Source organism: Protopterus annectens, chromosome 10.part0 (assembly GCF_019279795.1).
Source record: "Protopterus annectens isolate FY-2018-M chromosome 10.part0, PAN1.0, whole genome shotgun sequence".
NCBI lineage: Eukaryota > Metazoa > Chordata > Ceratodontiformes > Protopteridae > Protopterus > Protopterus annectens.
The window spans coordinates 1,716,286,196-1,716,306,233 of NC_056744.1; the positions used below are offsets into that span (position 1 = coordinate 1,716,286,196).

At 40.4% G+C, this 20,038-nt stretch overlaps 1 protein-coding gene across 1 annotated transcript in view; it reads right to left on the reverse strand.

The window, feature by feature from the left end:
- LOC122812763 (zinc finger protein 2-like) overlaps window positions 1–20,038 on the reverse strand; it is a 126,212-nt gene that overhangs the window by 79,514 nt on the left and 26,660 nt on the right. The window lies entirely within an intron of this gene.

A 20,038-nucleotide genomic window follows, 5' to 3' on the forward strand; every position in this document is an offset into this window, starting at 1 on the left:
TGGAAAAAGAAAACGAGGCAAGTCCTAGACTGCCTGAAATGTCTGAGACTCTGCCAAACCAATATCTGTAATGGAACCTAAATATCCCTGATAAGAAATGTGTTCCCATTATATATGTGATGGGCAACAGGCTACATTTCTATAAACAGAACATCATTAGCACCAAGATGCAAATTGACCTCATTCCCATGGACGCAGATAATGGAACAGAGGCTGGTAAAGCTGTGGTGGCTGGGCCATGACCTAAGTCAGCACAGCACAGGAGTGCCGCACTAACCAAGCCCTGCTGGTATACAGAATATATTTGTAAACAATAGAGTTGATCATACCTCTCAACCCCTTACAATAAGAAATCTGAACAAAGCATAAAGAATGGGGGGACAAAAGGCCCTAAAATAGGGACACTTTTTAAATAGTGCTCTTACAAACTTAGAAAGTTGATAAAATAACAGGTTTTACATTTGCATGGATTTTTCTGAGGGATATGAAGTCTGAAACTCAAACTCCTGTCATTATTTTTCTGGCTTCAAACCTTAATGATTTGCCAGTGGTTTGCCAGAAAGCCACAATTTTATGAGACACAGACCAAAAATATAGGGGATAAATCTGGACATTCTTGAAAGTCTGTACAGTTGAGAGGTATGGAGCTGATGGGAGTGCTGAATTCAAAACATACCTTTAGAATGAAAAAACTGGTACATAAAATAATGAATTAGCTATGCTGATATCAAAACAACAAGCTTTAAGAATTCCTAATGGAAGCAAACAAGCACTTGCAATTCTGCAATGGACCATTTTTAGGCCTGTGTCTGAAATATGGATATAGAAATGTTTTGCAGTTTGAGGTGTGGGTCTGCAACAATTGGATTAAGTGGATCTATACGGATGGGAATAGTTATTTTACACTCAAAAGACTCAGCACTGAGGATGAATAACAGATCCCTGAAGCAGAACAGCCAATATGATCCTATAGGGATGGGAAAGAGCTGTTATATTCAAATTGGATTACATGGGTTAATGGTGTTGTTAAACAAGTCTGTTGGACAGACTAACTGCAGAATCTGCACAGTTTGTATGTTAAACTTATCTGTGACACAGAATGACTCCTGAATCTGTAGCCAGATAGGGCAAGTGACTCGAATTGGCACAGTATGGGAAGAAGCTGGTGATACACAATAGTTTACCTAAATGAACAGGCCTGGTATACATGCATGTGTAATGCAGAATGGCTTTCACAAGTCACTGATGTCCAACAGTATGTACAATATACAGACTCATTTACATTGTATAATGGTTGGAGTGTATCAGAAGTAGAAATGACTTCATTTGGCTCTTGTGTTGTGGATAACATATATGATATTCAATGCCTCCTGTGAAACACTAAGTACACACATGTAATGCAGAATGCCTCGTGTGGGTCTACAAGTACACACATGAAATGTGAAATGCCCTGTGTGGGTCTATGAGTACATAAGTGCAATGCAGAATGCCTCTTGTGCCTCTATGAGTATGCATGTAATGCAGAAGGCCTTGTGTGGATCTACAAGTACACATGAAAAGCAGAATGCCTGTTGTAGATCTATAAATCATAGAATGATAGAAGGTACATGGCAACTGGGCCAAGCGGCCATTTACACCTTGTCAGTACCCACCATCAGATCTTACCTTCCCTTTTTCAAGGTATGGTAGGCTAGTCAGTCATACCTAGGGTGACTTTTTGAATACAACTGTCTAATTACTTCTAAAAGGAAGATAGTGCATTACATTGCTTGATCTGGGGAGGAGGTTTGCTAACAGAAGGTGTAGTCATTGCCTGACAACCGTCTCTTTCCACAATGATATATTTGCTGAACTAGGTTCAGACTCCCTGGTTCTACTGTTTGTTGGACTGTTTGATTTGTAGGTAAATAAGAGATCTTGGACTGCCAGATCCCTAATGGCCCAGACTGCATGACACAGATTGCCCTCAGGGAGTCTATTGGACATTGACTATAGGGATAAGCCCTCCAGGCGTTCTTAGTAGCTCAAGTCCTTTAGACTAATGATCTTAGTTGGCAGAAACATTTGCGGTGACTATAACTGCTTGATATGTTTAGTAAGATCCAGCCTGAAAGAAAACTGTATTCAGTGATGGGCCTGATCAGTGTAGGATACAGATGATTAAAGACATATTTTTGTTTAGTGGAAATACCCTTTGCAATCAGCCTTCCTGTATAGAAGGATTTCCTGACTACCAGTGCAACACAATGATCAAAGAAAAAGACTTATCAACTCAGGTTCTAATATCTCTCATAACATTTCATTTTGGAGTGGGGTATCACTATAAGCTGGGTAGAGGGTCTGTTTGCCAAATGCAGTAATATTGCATTTTTTAGCATTTAGTTTTAGCCAGTTTTCAGAGCATTTTTTTATTGTCTGTGAATGTGCATGAAACCCTCATAGTGTGGGTTCTGTCCCTCAAAAATTAGGCATCCATCTTTCTACACAGGGGTAAATTTGGAGAACATTTACTGTGTTGATAATGTTGGCATACACTATAGTGTCATATACCTTGGTGAGGTAAAGTATGTGTGACTACTCTCCGTGGTTTGCGTTATTCTCTCAAAAAAATTCATCAGCTTCATTAGACAAGACCTAATCTTAACAAAGCCATACTGGTGGAGGTCAAGTCTTCTAAGGTTGTTGTTATATTGGAGTTTATCAGCTTTGTTATGAGCCATTCCATGGCCTAAGAGATGAGGCTCGTCAGGCTGATAGGTTCGTAATTCCTGGAGTCCAACGTGGCAGGAAAACCAAGAGAAGTGGCATCAAAAGTGCTGTGTGCCAAACATCTTGGACAAAGTGGGTGGATAAGCTCAAGCTTGGATTGGGTCCACCAGTGCATGTTTGGTGTTGTTCAGCAGTCAGCCTAATATGATACCAAGTCCTATACAGATGTATTTTATTATTTTTTGAGAATATTTTTAACAAGTGTTCTTTTGCGATGATAGTGAGTTTGAGATCCTTAGCTATATGTGAGTTTTTTTATAGATGTCTATAAAGCAAAATTTGCACTGAACTTGTTTTCAGTATCCACTTGATCAGAGTAGGTAGTGCTATTATGAATATGTTCAGAGCAGTGTTATGTGCTATTTCATGATTTTCTGATCCAAATAAAGAAGGATTTGTAAATATCCTTAGATAAACATGCCAGTCTAAGTTTGTGGCAAGCTGCTGTTTTCTTGATGGTATTTTTCAGTACCTTGGATAACCTTCTGATGTTGACCTTGAATTGTGGGTCTTTAATTATGCTATACATTTGAATGAGCTTTTTTTCCTTTTATTGTAACGCTGACACTGCCAGCCCATCTATCTGGAATTTTGTGAATAATTCTATGTCATTTGTGAATATTGATATGATTTATACAGAACTGTTATGTACTGAGCTTCAATAATGTAACCACAGCATACCCTGCTGGAATATTGAAGATTAGCTTACAACACTTCAAGAAAATACATTGAAATGAATTGCTTTATGATGTGTTATAAAAGTTAGCTTCAGTGCAAGGAGACATGATGTTTAGAGCTAGAAGTTTTTTTTCTGTTGTCTTGGAAAGAAGTAATTATTAGGTTTAAAATGTGAAAGTGTTTTATTACTTTATGACTTCCTAGCAGCTGCACATTTCTGAGATGTATGTATTTCTCACACAGAGATGTAAATTATGTTAAGTTCCTGTTTAGCCTGGGAACTAAAGCCAGGTAACAAAAAGAGTGATGACATCCAAGCTAACCCAGTAGTAATATTTGATATTGATTTAAGAGCACTCTCAGAGAGAGACTGTGCATTTTGTATTTTGTATTGGACCTAGCAAGAACATCCACTCATCATCATCATCTGCATGTGCCTGTCTGTAAGTAAGTTATTTAGGGCATAGTATCCCTTTTAGCTATAGGCAGGAATATAGTAAAGATTAGTTTAGATGTTTTCTGTATTTATTTCAGACTGTCCCGCTATGTTGTTTTAAAATATTTCTTGTGATTTTTTATTATTTATTATTAAATATATTTAAAACTATCTTTGTGGCTAATATTTGTGAGACATATTTAAGCTCTCAGACTACTTTGCATATGCATTTGGTGACACTGTACAGGCCATTCCCAAAGAGCCTGGTGCTTGGTCAAAACTACCATTTGGATAATAGTAACATTACACATTAGGATTGGACACCCTTTGTAAGGGCCTGGTAAGTAGGGCTTGGTGGCAGTGATAACCAACATATCTGAGCAGAAGGGGGCATAACTAGTAAACCTCTGCCAGCCTTCCCCAGGAGTGTCTGTGGGTTTGTATATAAATCAAATCTCAAAGTGTGTGTGTGCCAGCTACTTGGGCAGGGACATGAAGCACTGGTTGGTCAGAGAGGGTGCTGGAGGTCTTGGCTTAGCCCTTCAGCTGAGATTTTAACCCTACAGCTGTACAAGTGGGGAGTCTTACTGGAGATCTGAAGAAAGAGGGAGAAACCAGCCTCAGACTGAATGATCTCTGTGTGCTCTTAAGGGAAAAGTACAGTTTTGGACCTACCATAAATGTAGATGTCAGATAGGTATGCATCTGCAGTCATCACATATGGGTTGTCCTGCCTCAGGCAGCCCTTCGGTCGGCCGGATTCCAAAGTCTGGGTCCGGCGTCGGCTGACGTCGCCCCTTCCCCCAAGTCAGAGCGCCTGGGGTATAAAAGCATCAGCCGACGCCATCTTCCTCAGTGTTTCTTGCCTCAGATGCCAGGTGCCCTCAAAGGAAGGCTAAATTTGGATAAATGCAATAAATTCCAAACATGCACAGATATATATATATATATATATATATATATATATATATATATATATATATATATATATATATGCAACAAATACACCATAATAGATAACCCCAGCTAGCTACGAGAGGGAAAAGTACCCAATAAATACCAAAGAGGGGAAGGAGGGAGGGTAAACCTGACTGCAGATGCATACCTATGGGACATCTACATTTATGGTAGGTACAAAACTGTACTATGTCCTTCAAGGATGCATCTGCAGTCATCACATATGGGTAGAATACCATAGCCAATCTGGGGTGGAGGATCTATGTAAAGGATGGTGTAGCTAAAATGCCCTGCAGGACTGCCGTAGCAAAGCCTGCGCTGGATCTGGAATATAAAGGTAAATTGTAATGCTTGGAAAATGTATGCACGGAGCTCCATGTAGCAGCTTCTAAAATGTCCTTGGTAGCCACCCCTCTTAAGAAGGCTGTGGAGGTGGCTGTGGCTCTGGTGGAATGAGGTCTAATGTTAGCTGGCACAGTTTTTCCATGGAAGGAATAACAGAAACGAATGCAATTCCCTATCCATTTTGAAATTGTCTGTTTGGAAATTGCAAAAGCAACCAACAGCTGGTCAGTTTTTCTGTAGCTTTTCGTTCTGTCCAAGTAGTAGCACAACTGTCTGTGTATGTCCAGGGTGTGCAGAAGTTTCTCCCCTTTGTTTTGTGGATTTGGAAAGAAGGTAGGCAGGTGAATAGCTTGGTTTAATGAGACCCTGGATACCACCATTGGCATAAATGAAGGATTGGTTCTCAATGAGACTCTGTCCAGATGAAAAATAAGAAATGGCTGTACTGCCATGAGGGCCTGTAACTCAGATACTCTTCTTGCTGAGGTTATGGCCAAAAGGAAGGCGGTCTTCCAAGACAGGAACTGTAGTTCTGCAGATGCTGCTGGTTCAAAGGGAGGCAGAGTTCGTTTTTCCAACACGAAGTTAAGGTCCCAAGTAGGCACTGGAGGTTTCCTTGGAGGATTGATGTTTTTAATTCCTCTTAGAAACTGTCTTAGGAGGGGATGAGAAAAAACAGGTGGATAAGTATTGTACTCTGCTGAAATTGCTGAAGCATAAATTTTAATGGAAGAGTAAGACAGGCCATTGTGGGGCATTTCTGCCAAGTATTCCAGGATATGTGGCATGTTCATCACTGTCGCATCTAGGCCCTTTGTGGTGTTCCAAATGTGAAATCTTTTCCATTTTGCTGAATATGCCTTTCTTGTGGAAGGCCTGCGAGCTTCCATGATGATATCCTTCACTCTCTTGGATAGCTTATCCTGAGGAGGAGTCAAGGTATTTTCCAGGCTGTTAGTCGCAAGGTTTTCAGGTTGGAATGCAGAGTTTTGTAATTGTGCTGTGTCAGGAGAAGTGGCCATTGGGGAAGAGGCCATGGTTTCGTGTGTGACATGCTCTTTAACAGTGGGTACCAGTGCTGTCTTGGCCAGTCCGGAGCTATCAGAATCACTTTTGGCTGCTCTGTCCTGATCTATAGTAAGACCTTGGTCATTAATGGAAGAGGTGGAAATGCATAAACTGTTAGGGTTCTCCAGCTGAAAGATAGGGCGTCCACTTTCCATGCTTGTGGGTGGTATGTCCTTGAGCAGAATTTCTTCAGCTGATGATTGTGGGGAGGCAAAAAGATCTATGTCTGGCCTTCCCCATGATTGTGTTATCTGTAGGAAGATGTCTGGGTGCAACATCCATTCGTGTGCATCCATGATATTTCTGCTTAAGCTGTCCGCCAGTATATTGTCTTTTCCTGGCAGAAACTGGGATTGCAGGTCTATATTGAGTTTCAAGGAAAGTTCCCATAGAGTCATTGCCAGTCTGCAAAGAGGGTAGGAATGGGTGCCTCCTTGCTTGTTTATGTACCACATAACTGTGGTGTTGTCTGTCCTTATTAGCAGGTGGCCTTGATGCAGGAAGAGTTTGAAGGCCTCGATTGCATGTATCACTGCTAGCATTTCCTTTTGGTTTATGTGCATGCATAGCTCCTTTTGTGACCATAGTCCTTGAATACATCTGCCCTCCATGTGTGCTCCCCAACCGTGGTCTGAAGCGTCCATTGTAATGGTTTGGCTGGCTATTGGCTTGCTGAAGGGCAGACCCCTGTTTGATTGGCTTGCTTGAGCCCACCACAGAAATTCCTTTTGGAGACATGGAATGAGTGGGATCAAAGTTTCTAAGCTGTGGCTGTGCTGAGTCCATAAACTCCTTAGGTACCATTGTAGTTTCCTCATATGCAGCCTTGCTTGTGGAATCAGAAGAATGCAAGATGCCATGTAACCCAGGGCCTTTAGGATTTTCCTTGCAGTCAGCTGAGTTTGTCTTGTCAGATTCTTGAAGTAATCCGGTAGTTGTCTTTGTTTTTCTTCTTTGAGAAAAGCCATTTGGGTGGCTGTGTCTAAATCCGCACCCAGAAAAGTTATTCTTTGGGATGGAACAAGTCTTGATTTGTGAAAGTTGACTGTATATCCCAATGCCTGCAGTAGGTGGATGGCATAATTCAAATCCTTTACCAAAGTTTGTTGGCTGTCCGCTTGTATAAGGCAGTCGTCCAGATATGGGTATATTTGAATCCCCTGAAGTCTGCAGTGTGCAATCACTGATGCCAGGCATTTCGTGAATACTCTGGGTGCAGTAGATAAGCCAAAGGGCAATGCTGAGAATTGATAATGCTCTGAGCCTGCAAGAAATCTGAGGTGTCTTCTGCAACTTTGTCTGATAGGGACATGCAGGTATGCCTCCTTGAGGTCTAGAGTCACCAGCCAAGACCCCTTGCCCAGCATGGGAAGGAGTTGCTGTAGAGTTAGCATTTTGAATTTTGGCACAATGAGATAAGTATTCAGTGCGGACAAGTCGAGAATAGGCCTCTATTGATTTTCTTTTCTTGGAACAAGGAATAGTCTGGAATAAAATCCTTGGCCTTGTTCTGAAAGAGGAACCTTTTCTATAGCTTTCATTTGCATTAAGTTGGAGATTTGTTTCAAAGCCTCTGTCCTTTGATTTGGTGGCAGGTCTGGCATGCCTTTTCTTTTTGGCAATGTGTGAAAAAGGAACCTGTATCCTCTGTCTATTATTTGCAGTGTCCATTTGTCTCTTCTAATAGTGTGCCAATTGTCTGAGAATAAAGAAAGCTTTCCGCCCAAAGGTGCTTCTAATTGAGCCCTGGTTGGCGGAGTCAAAGCAAAGTCATTGAGTCTGTCCTTGTGCAGCAGTTGTAGGTCCTGCACTACCTCTCTGGTTGGGAGGCTGCCATTGACGTCCTCTGTAGGAGCCTCTAGCTTGCCCTCTACCTCTGGCACACCTGTTCTTGCCTCTCTGAAATCTTTCTGTGTCCGGAAAGGACCAATTCTTGGCAGGCCAATTTCTGCTGAATCTTGGTGGCTGGACTTGTAGAAAATCTTTAACTGTTTGTACAGATTTTGCCTTTTCCTCAACCTTCTTTAAGATCTCCTGAGCAGTGGAGCCAAATAACTTTTGCTTTTCCAGGGGAGCATCCAGAAGCTTAGCTTTAACATGGTCTGGCAGAGATTGTTCCTTCAGCCAAGCATGCCTACGTATGACTGCACCTGTCATAGCTGACCTACATGAAGCTTCCAGTGCATCATAACCACATTGTAAGAAATGGTTACTAACCTGCTGGGAGTTATGTACCAGATCCTGTAGTGATTTGCGATCTAGGGGTTCAGGTGAAGACAGTTTCTTATGCAATTCATCTAACAAATACTCTTGGTACTGTATCATATGAAATTGACAATTTAATGCCCTCATAGAAAGAGTAGCAGAAGTATACACTTTTTACCCCATCTCTAAAGCCCTGGACTCCCTTTCAGAGGGGAGTGGATTTTTAGAGGTGGCAGCTGCCACCCCTTTAGGGCCCTGGGAAATAGTTTCTGGATCAGCAGAGTGGGCCTTGTAAAGAAAATGATGTGAGTCCGGGACCCTGTAGTACCTATCGGGTTTGACAGGGGCCGGGGGAAGAGTGTCAGGGGTTATGCTAGACTCAGAGTACACATCATCAATGACATTCAAAACAGGAGGAAAAGCCAAAGGTCTATGCTGAGGTAAATGCAGAAAAGTTCTTAATCTTTTCCTGGAATCAGAAAATTCCTGGCCCTGCCATTTGAAATGCTCTCTCATAGTGTGAAGGGTCTCACCGAAGGATAGCTCTTCAGGAGGGAGGCCGAGGGATGGACTCCTCTGCATCAGAATCCTCGTAGGCCGAAAAGCCTCCTCCTGGTAGTCCGAGAGAGCAGAGCCATCAGAGGCCTCCTCTGAGGAGTGGGGATCAGAGGGCTCAACCCTGGGCCTTTTGTCTAGAGGAGGTTGAGAGCCCCTGTCCGGATGAGGTTGAGATCCCCTAATCAAGGAAATAAGGTCCTCTGCTAAAGGAAGAATCTGTGAACTTGTAGAGGGTCCCTGAGGAATAACCCTGGGAGGCATAGCTTTAGTATGTTTAGCAACTTTAGCCCTGGTGAATGCCTTTATGGACATGGATGCAGGAGGCCTAGCTGCACCACGTGCTGGAGTAGTTTTGTCTAGAGGAATGGTGTCGGAAGTTTCCAAGACACCAGTTTCTGAAGGAAATTCAATAACCGACTCAGCAGTGGCCTCCGGGGCCGAGGTTGTCGGTTGAGCGGTTTCGGGTGTCGGAAGTACCAAGGACTCAGTTTCAGCCAAGACCGAGACACTCACGGTAGGCCTGGCCGTGGTTTCAGCCGAAACCGCGGCCCGCGTGTGTCGGTCCTTGTCCTTCCGTTTCTTTATTAAATGTGAAGTCGGAGACTCCGACGGCATTTTGTATGAAAAACTAGCCCCAAAAAAATTCCTCTGCGAACTCCGCCCGACGTCTAAGGGTGCGTCGGTTGAAGGAAGCACAGGTTGAACAGGCCGAGACGTTGTGGTCTGGGCCTAGGCAGGGGAGGCAGTAAGAGTGGAAATCCTTATGAGGTATTTGTTTCCCACAAGTTAAACAATTATTAACTTTATCTGACATCGGCTGAGGCAAGAAAGAGTCCCCAATGGGGTACTTAGCTTTTGAAGTCTTCGGTAGCTGAATTACAGGAGCTGGCCGACCGGCACTTGCAAACTGCTTCTGCTTCGGGCACCACGCGGCAAGAAAGACTGAGGAAGATGGCGTCGGCTGATGCTTTTATACCCCAGGCACTCTGACGTCTGGGAAGGGGCGACGTCAGCCGATACCGGACCCAGACTTTGGAATCCGGCCGACCGAAGGGCTGCCTGAGGCAGGACGACCCATATGTGATGACTGCAGATGCATCCTTGAAGGACATCTGCACTTTACTGTGTGTGTACTTGTCATTCTCCCATTGTGTATGTTCCTCGATGTTGCCAGTGGTGAGGGTTGAGGCTCCTTGATTACTGGTCCAGTGCAGGGGCATCACAGTAACATCTATTTATTCATGCAGACTACCAGGCTGGTTTGCTCTTACCTTCTAATTTTGTTTAATTTTGGTAGAAGTGAGAGATTTATACAATTTTCTAGATAAGTATAGAATTTATTTTCATAACTACAAGTAATATCAATATTGTATACTTCAACTTTGAGACTTCGTGGAACAGTAAGAAGCTTTTGAATACCGTGATAATTGCATCTGCTGGTTTAGGGATTTTGAGAGAGGTTACCAATTTGTGGTCAGACCTGACTGGGGAAGGATATACCAGGAAGACTGTGGATATAGATGCTTTATTTGCTGGACCAGGTCAAGAAAATGTTGTCCTCTAGTGAGATCTTGGACTGTCTGATCCAGGGCATTCTTGTTTTATGGAAATTAAAGAATTTTTTGTCAAGGCCTACATTTGAAGTATAGGTCTCCCAGTTTATCAACAAATAGTTAAAGTCTCCCAGAATGATGAAGTTTGTTTAAAAGTTCATCTAATATACAAAAGAAACAGACGTGCTTTTCTGGGCCATTGAGGAGGTCCTGTAACATGCTATGACCTGATAGTTGATTTTATTTGAGTAAGTTGAATCACAGTAAATTTGGTTTGTGGGCCTCTGGGAACTTGCTTTGAGGTAATGAGATCTTTAACAAATATAGATTCTTCACCAAAACTCCCATCAGGTCTGAAGGCTTGGAAAGCAGAGAAGCCTGGTACAGATTAGGTTCTTTCTGCACTTTTAAACCAGACTTCAGTAAAAATATAGACATGAATGTGCTCTAAATGCAGGATTCAAGGTCAGGCAGTTTGTTTTTTAGACTCCTAGCACTGAACAGAATCATAATGATACTATCTAGTGCTTTATTTGTTATAGTTTTTCAGGTTGGTAGATCTCCCTATCTGGACATTGCCTAAAAGGTGGTATGGAGGCAGCAGAGGCTTTAGCCATTGTGCAGAAACTCTAGAATTAGAGGTGCAAGCCATCCTTGGCAAAGCAAGTAGGGCTTTGTAGCAGTTCATCCCATGCTGACACATAACGGATTCCTCTTGACTGACACCAGTTTTTAGCCAGCTGTTAAAATCAAACATCTTTTCTCGCATCATTCTTGTTTGAGGTAAGATTCTGCTCAGCACTAGATTCCTTTTGGCATTTCAGACATGCATGGAGAGCTCAAAAATGTCTCTAGGCATATCCCTTGAGTTTTGTGCATCTGATCACTTACGCCAACACTTGAGGACAATGGTTTGCATGGGCTCAGCCTTGGATGGCTCTATGAGTACACACACACACACATATATACATACATATATATATATATATATATATATATATATAAAATACAGAATGTTTTGTGTGGATATACAGGTAAACATATTTAATACAATGCCTCATGTGGCTCTGTAAATACACATATGCAATGCAGAATTTCTCGTGTGGAACAGTCAATACAAAAATGTAAGGCAGAATGCTTCATGTGACTCAGAGGACACATATGTAATGCAGAATTTATTGTATGCATTTAAGAGAACAGGTATGTAATGCAGAATGCCTTGTGTGCTTCTATGAGTGTATATATATATATATATATATATATATATATATATATATATATATATAGTGCAGAATAGCTCGTTTATTTATTTATTGGCATTTGTTTACCGGGATAGTCCACTGGGTCAAGAAGAGGCCATTTTGTGGAGGGCCAGGGAGAAAAGCTCCATAAGAAATGCATTTAGTACATATAAAACCACACAAGATGCACATATTATAAAGTGATTTAACTACAATTTGCACAGAAATATGAGTAAACATTACATCAGCTACCTAGCATACACATTTTACAAGAGTTCTGAGCTTCCATTTACAAAATCAAGTACTACTAGCTAAGTTATAGGAGTTGTAAAATATAAGAGAACAAGTGAAGATAATACATGAAGGACAGGGGAAAAATTAGGTACAGGTAGAAGCAGGGAGTATAGAGGAGAGTATAAAAAAGAACTTGAGATAGAGAAATAGGAAGAGTGTTGTAAATACTAAAAGGTGAAATAAAGAGAGAATGGGTAGTTGGGTAATAATATTAGAAATCAGCAGAGACTAGACTGTTAGGTGCATGAGGAGATGAAGGGAATGATAGGAGGGCGCCGACAGCTAGATTATGGAAGCAGGAGGCTGAGTGGAGGTGCTCACACAAAGATGTTTTAAAGGAAACAAGGCTTTGAGTGGTGCAAATAGCCAGAGGAAGGGCATTCCAGGTTTTGGTTATTGCCCAGGAGTACAGTAGTTGACCAGCCGGTACTTTGGGTTTATGAATTTGCAGGAGGTGTTGATTTTCTTATCTTGGGGACCTATTGGTATTATAGTGGGAAAATAAGGAATTTAGGGAAGGACAGCCTTGAGGTTTGAAGAGTACTTTGTGCATGCTAGTTAGTTGGACATAGATGAAGTAATGGGGGAATTCAAGACAGTTTAGTGATTTTTAGGGGTATGCACAGGTGGGTATATGTTGCAAACTTTGTGATTTTGTTATAGCATGTTTCTATTTAATTTTGAGTGAGGACTGGAGGTTGGTTAGCAAGGGGGTGCCATAGACAAGAGAAGGAAATAGATACGTTTGTTGTTGTCTGATTTTGTGGCAGCAGATAACGTAGTTAATAAAACATATGCAGCAGTGTCAGAGGCAAAAAAGGACAGTAGCAACATACTTTTTATCTGATGAAGTCTCTTTAACTGTCTAATATCGAGACAAAAGCACTTATGTTGTTTTAATAATAAAGGATTTGGTTGCACTAAGAAGTGTCCGTTTTCGTGTTTGGTCTGCCTGCCTGCCTTCTACCTGGCTTTTCTGGATTTATTGGCTCTAAAAGTACACATGTATAATCCAGAATTTTCACATGAGACTTACAGGATTGAAGAACACATCTGTGATACAGATCTTGATTTGTTTACTTACTTATGTATTTCAGAGATTACATGGATGAATCTAGACCCATGGTTTCTTCTCAGGGGTGATCCAAGGTTGTACTTATACTGAGTGGGGAGAATCTGATCAGTAGCCTGAGGAATTCTACTTTCCTTTCTGGAGGGTTTTTATTATGAAAATTAAGTTTAAAGATGAATGAAGTCCAGAAAATGACCTCAGGGCTATCTCACATTCAGGCTAAAGGTTAAAGGGACATGGCTGCAATGTTAGCATACTGCCTCTGTGTACTGCTAAAGGAAATGCAAAGGAGACAGGTGCTGCAGTTTCTCATTACAGATTTCACAGAATTTGTGAAAAATGAGTTTAACTAAGGAATATTTAAAAAAATGAAGTGCACAGCATCCTTACTTAGCTTTCCCAATACAGCAACGTTTTCTGTTTAAATATAATACTCTGAACAGTTTATCATCAAGTGTGCAATGCTATCTCTGTTGAATCCAGCAATCTCAAAGAACAAAGATCAAAAGTCTCCAAACTGAAAATGTAAAAATGTCAGAAAATGCTGCATCTTCTCTACTACTCCTGACCCAGGAACAAGCACTAACATGTTCTACGAGATTGCTGGATTTCATAGAGTTGGCATCATGCACCTGATAGTAAACCACTATGAACCATTCTTGTTGGATACATACAATGAATTCCAAGCAATAAAACTCCCAGGGTAGAAGGATTTGGATAAGAGCTAAGACAGAAGTCTGTGCGGTCCTTGAAATAACAAGATGCTAATGGAGGTCTCACTCCTGTGAGCATGACCTAAATAATAATACTTGGCGAGGGTATGAACTGATGACCAAATGAATACTGTACAAACAACTGCTACAAAGAAAGCTCTAAAACAAACACTAAAGTAGCCATACCTGTGATGTAGAGGCCTTTTATAACAGTATTTTCCACTGGCAGTGAGTAGAACATAGTCTGGTTTGCACTGAAACTGGAAGGGGCTTGCCTCACAGCTGGTACTTGCCCTCTTGCCCTGGAGAAAAGAGACATGCAGAGCTGTTTCACTTTCCTAAACTCATGTACTCACTTCATACAGAGCAAGAGCTGATGGTGCACATCCAGGGGTGTGAGGGTCCCTTTCTTCCTAGTGAAACAGATTCCTTTGAGGTAGTGGAAGCCAGGGAAGTATAGTTTGGTCATGACTGATACCTAGGTCCATCTGAAAGGCCACGTAAGGTTCCCTAACCATAAAGGCCTACAGCTCTGAGATCTTGTAAGCATAAGTGCTGGGTACCAGAAAAAAAGGGTTTCCCAACAAATTAACTTCTGTGTTGTTGAACCACCACATTCAAATCAAAGATGGGCAAATCTGTTTATCATGAAGTTCAAATATAAATAAGGATCCAGGGGTTCTTCAAAAATGGACAGACATGAACCGCTTTAATGAATTGTTTCACCATATTGTACAAGACCACAATCCTGTCCTTCCCAAGGTCACAACAGGCAGAAATAGCAAAGGCATTCATCCTGAAATTGAAAAACTGAGGCACAACTCTGTTAGACATGATGCAAATGTCATTATTTTCTATATTATGTGTATTTGTTTCTTTTAAAAGTATGAAAACATTTTTAAGATCTTAGTATCATAAAGTAAGTACTAAAAGTAATGTATAGAATAGATTATGCTCAGAACAGCAATAACTGTTTCAATGAAGAACACTGCAACTCTATGCTGAAAGGACTGCTTTTGAACAAGACTTGCTGAAAAGTGTTCATCTTGTATTGAATAGAGAAAGGTACATAGCCAGAACCATAGATTCCATCTGTCTAGCAGCAGAAACAGGTAACAAGCAAAAACAGACCCCCATGTGACACAGATCATTTAAGAAACTTTGGATTGGGAATTGTTTTATGGAAATAAACCAATACCAAAATTCAATTACTAACTCAAGCAAATGGCAGAACGGGTGCAGGGGAAGAGGAATGTTGAGGCATTGCCTGCTCACTTCTTTCATGGGATTAGGACATGAAGGCATGTTGGAGGCACACAGATGATTAACAAACACCAGAGATTATGCTACAGCCATGATAAAAGCCACTGTTACAGTAGATAGGTAAGTTAAAGGAAACACTCTTACATGTAAAGTCATTGAGATCAACTTTGTAGAACACTTAAGAGACACCAGCCTAACATGTCAAAAAGGGGGTAGGACTTCTGCAGAACACACCTCAATTGCTGCAGTATGATGGCCCCAACTTCTCCTCTGCTCTCCCCTGGTCATGGGACATTCACAACCCGAGGCCTTCACATCCACATGGTAACAGGACACACACTGGATACAACCAAGATGCACTGGCATGGAGATGAAAAGGAACTCTGCGGTAAACTGGTATGTGATGTTTACTGGTAGCTCAAAAAATAACCACTTATGAGCTATTCAAATGAGGAGCATCTTCAGCTTAGCTGAATATGACTGCTGAGTGCAAAGTGTTATGAAATTTCAGTCACTTATGACACCCCAGCCATTTAATACCAGAATATCAAAGGGTCTAAAGTAACAGCCCAGCCTCTGAGATACAGCTGCTGTTGTTGCAATTGTGGCCGAACTTCCTTAGTTAGAACCAGGAAGTTTTCCTGTACCGCCAGGAATACAAGCGTTTGAAACCACATCTTTATCTGCCACCCCGGGGGGGGGGGTGTTAAAGAGAACTCGTTTTGGTGTTTCTTCTTTGAACTTTACAATAAGACACAGAATCCTAAGAAAAGATTGGAATATCTTTAGGAATTCTTCTTGCCACATGATGAAATGCTAAAGGGAGTAACCTGAGAGCAGATTATGGTTCAGAAAGGAGAGTGAATCTTCGTTTCTATCCAAATGTTCCAAAGTTTTCATATAAAAACCCTTCAAATCTTCAAAATAATTTTTTTCCTGATTGACAAAGTCTATAAGATAAAATCACTAATCCAAACAGACCTTGTATCTGAAATTTCCAAAATTTTCATATTAAATCCCTTAAATCTTCAAAATACTTTTTTTCCTGATATGAAGAAGTCTATAAGATGTAAGCACTAATCCAACTAAAGCTTCTTTAAATGAATACTGACTCGAAGCAACTAGCAACTTACTCTGAAGATTTGACGGGATTTAATACAAAAACTTTGGAACTTCTGGATAGAAGCTAAGTTTCACTCTCCTTCTTGAACCACATCCTCCTCTCAAAATACTCCCTTTAGCTTTTGTTCTGTTTTTCCTGGCATCTCAGCTCCCCCAGGATGGTTTAGCTTGGATTGGGCTACTTCTACCACTTGTGAACTTTACTTTTCTTAGTACATCATGGAGAACACATTCACACTAAGCCTCCCCACATCCTCCCAAAATCAGCAAAACAGGGAGCCAACCACATAAACTTGGGTTGCAAATGCACCAGTCATTGAAATGTTTCACCACTGCAAGATTCAAACCAGTCTAGTGGTCAAACAGAAACAAGATAAGACTCAACATCAGGTTTCCAGCTATAAACCTAAGGGACAAGAGAAGTGCATGAATTCCAATTCTCAGCTTCACATGGGTGTGAAGGCTGTTTCTCAGTAAGGGTAATCTCTGCGACATATACCTGTCCATCCAATACGTTCTGTTTGGGTTGCAAATGAGGTTTAGTTCCTTTGATCACATGTTTCTAATTCTGTTAGATACTGATGTGCAGCAAGTCCATCAGTACCGGATCAGGTGATACCTTGCAAGCCAGGAATATCCTACCTCTCAGTAGTCTGTAGGATATGGATTATAAATATAATGCTTTGAGGTGGTCTTTGTATTAAATGGGTCTTACACCTTGTATTATTTTATGGATTATAAAGATACTGCTTTGAGGTGGTCTTTGTATTAAATGGGTCTTACACCTTGTATTATTTTTCTGAGGAACCTCTGGGAGGTGTTCCAATTTCTGCATACGTCTGCTTTTGTGACTGTTCTCCAAAATAAGGTAGACTTGCAGCATAACTCCCACAACAGCAGCTATAGATGCAAGGTCTTTGCCTGGTGGCTGGTGGAGGTGATCTCCATTGCCAGATGAAGATAAGCAGTGTAAAGCTTAGTGGAAGGGAGTTTGTCTACAGGAGAGTGATGGCTGATTAGGATCTATAAAAGGTCCCCCATGATGGAAAGGGCTTGCTTCCACTTCAAGAGCTCATCACTCAAGTACTGTGAAAGTTGATCAAATAAGACACCCTTGTTAAATCTGGCATCCAGGATGGACAGCCTGACCTTGTATTTGTGGCATGACACTTTCAGTCAGGCAGGCCTATCCAAACATACACATTTCTAAATATACTGCAAGTTAAAGCAAGACTTACTGGAGAAGCTGTACATATCAATGTTGTTACTGTTAAGAATATTTCAACAATAACTGCCAATTACTGTTGAAGTAATCTTTTATGTCTAATACTGAAAGCCAGACCCCATTTTCTGTAAGAAAGGACACATCTTTAAGTCCTTGTTTGAAAAAGGAAAGGACGATAATAAGACTTAAAACTGTGTGAAACAGTGAAGCCAAAAAGTATTTACAGCAGTGGGAATTAAGAAGTACAAACATACAGCAAATAATCCATACTTTATGGCTTCCACAACTGGACAAAACTATGGTGCTGCAGAAAGGTGCAAATGTTTTACAACCAAAAAGTCATACATAGCTAGTTGTAATGTCTGTTTTGGCTTTTATATGGGAAAACCAGGGAAGAAATTACAACAAAGAGCATCTGACCATTATTATTCCTTCAAAAGCAAAGAAGAATATAAAGTACTTTACAGAGATACAAGAAATATGCATGTTTGTACTGAAAAGAACATTTTATGTCGATGGGGTTGTGAGTTGGAATTAAAGTTGTCTGTTAAAGAAATTAACTGAAAATGTTGCACCTTTACAATATTAAATTGTATTTATTAAACTTAAAATGAAATCTGGAAGTTCAAGGTACATGGTAAGAAGCACTTTAAGATTCTTACAGAAACATGACTCGTGTTTTAGATTTGTGGTGGATATGTTTTATGTACTATAATCAAAGTCACATCTATATTCTTAACTATCACTTTTCTTGTCTGATGAATTTTTACTGATGTTACAGGACAAAAGCACGAAGTGTTTGTTATTCTAATAAATAGTGTATGGACTGTACTGTATTTTAACATTTTGTTAAATAATTTCAGCATACTGAATCATCACTAGTTTGTTTTGTTTGTGCACTTGTGTGAATACCAAACTCAACCTCCAAACTGTATTTAGACCTGCCAGTTTTTTTATCCTCCTAGTTGACATTAGAACTCTCTAACATACCCACGTGGCACCTTTGTGAAGAATTTTCAACCAAATATGGAAAGGTGAGACTTGGGTGCCTTTTACAGAGACCTCATGATACATTTCTGAATAATATGTTTGATAATAACTATAGTATCAGATGCTGAATCTATGTTTAAACAGCTGGAGAAGAAACTTTGCAAGCCTCTGATGGGATAATTTGTTTTATGCATAATCTCAGCATAAAAACATATCCCAAGGGGTTTATGGCTATCTAAATTCCTAACAGATTTAACAAGAAGGGTGGTAATATTTTTGAAGAGCTGAAAGAAATACTTGATGAAACTAGGTTGAATTTACTTTGCTTGCCTTTTAAGCACTGTGAGGATATCAGATATTGTTATCTGTGCTAGCATGATTGGCTGAAGTTTTGTAAATACCTGCAAATAATTGTAAATTAACTTGTGTTATATATGCCAGCATGACTATCGATAATTTTGTAAATACTTTTTTTTTTATTATTATTACTTTGGCAGTGGTGCAAAGGTAGCATTGTTGCCTCACAGCAAGAGGTTCTCCCGTTCGATTCTCAGCTGGAGTGCGGGGAGTGCCTTCTGTGTGGAGTCTGCATGTCCTCCCCACAGTTGGGTGGGCATTCGAAAGACATGTGTAAATGGGCGTGCCTTCGTTGAAGGTTGAACGTTGAGCTGGCACCTTGGCATTCATGAAAATCTACTGCCAATCATTAGTGGACCGGAGTTCCGCTGTGGCAACCCCTAACTGGGAAAAGCCGAAAGACAACAACTTTGATTTGTGTAAGATGTTTGAATAAAACTGTGTTCTTCTTGCTGACCAAATGTACAAGTTTTTTTTAAAAGAACTTGAATGTAGGTTATGCCAGTCAGCTGACCTAGATGTGATGTCATTGTGTGCCAGAGCTGAAAGGAATAGAATCTCCACAGCAACTGTCTGACATTAGAGAGTAGAATTCTCATAACAGCTTTCTGTGACTTTTAAAAGATTCTGTTCTAAAAGCAAGTTCTGAATCAGTTTTTGTAGGAGATTACAAGTTGTTTTCAGAGTAGTCCAGAAAAGCAGTTACTACTTTGAGTTTCCCAGAGCTGGTCAGTAATAGTAGGAGTTATTATTCCAGTCGTTGAAGACCAGTCAACAGCCTGTAGAGTGAACATAAATTCTTATATTGCCTGGCAGAAGTAAGAGTATCATCTTGCCTTGCTGAGTTAATTAGAATAGATAGGGACAGTTAATCTTTAGACAGTTAGGGAACTACAGTTAGGTAGATAGTTTTTCTTCAATCAGTGTGAAACCTATCCTACAGTGTTATTTTTCATAATTCCCATATGTGAAACTCTGTGGTTTAGTGTGTGTGTGTGTGTGTGTGTGTGTGTATATATTATATATATATATATATATATATATATATATATATATATATATGTTTGAAATAATTTTATTTATTAAATATTTTACTATCTTTTATTGTGGCTGGTTATTTAAAAAGTACTTTTAGTAACCTGAGAGTATTTATGCTTATTGTGATAACACCAGAGCCACTCCAAAAGCCTTA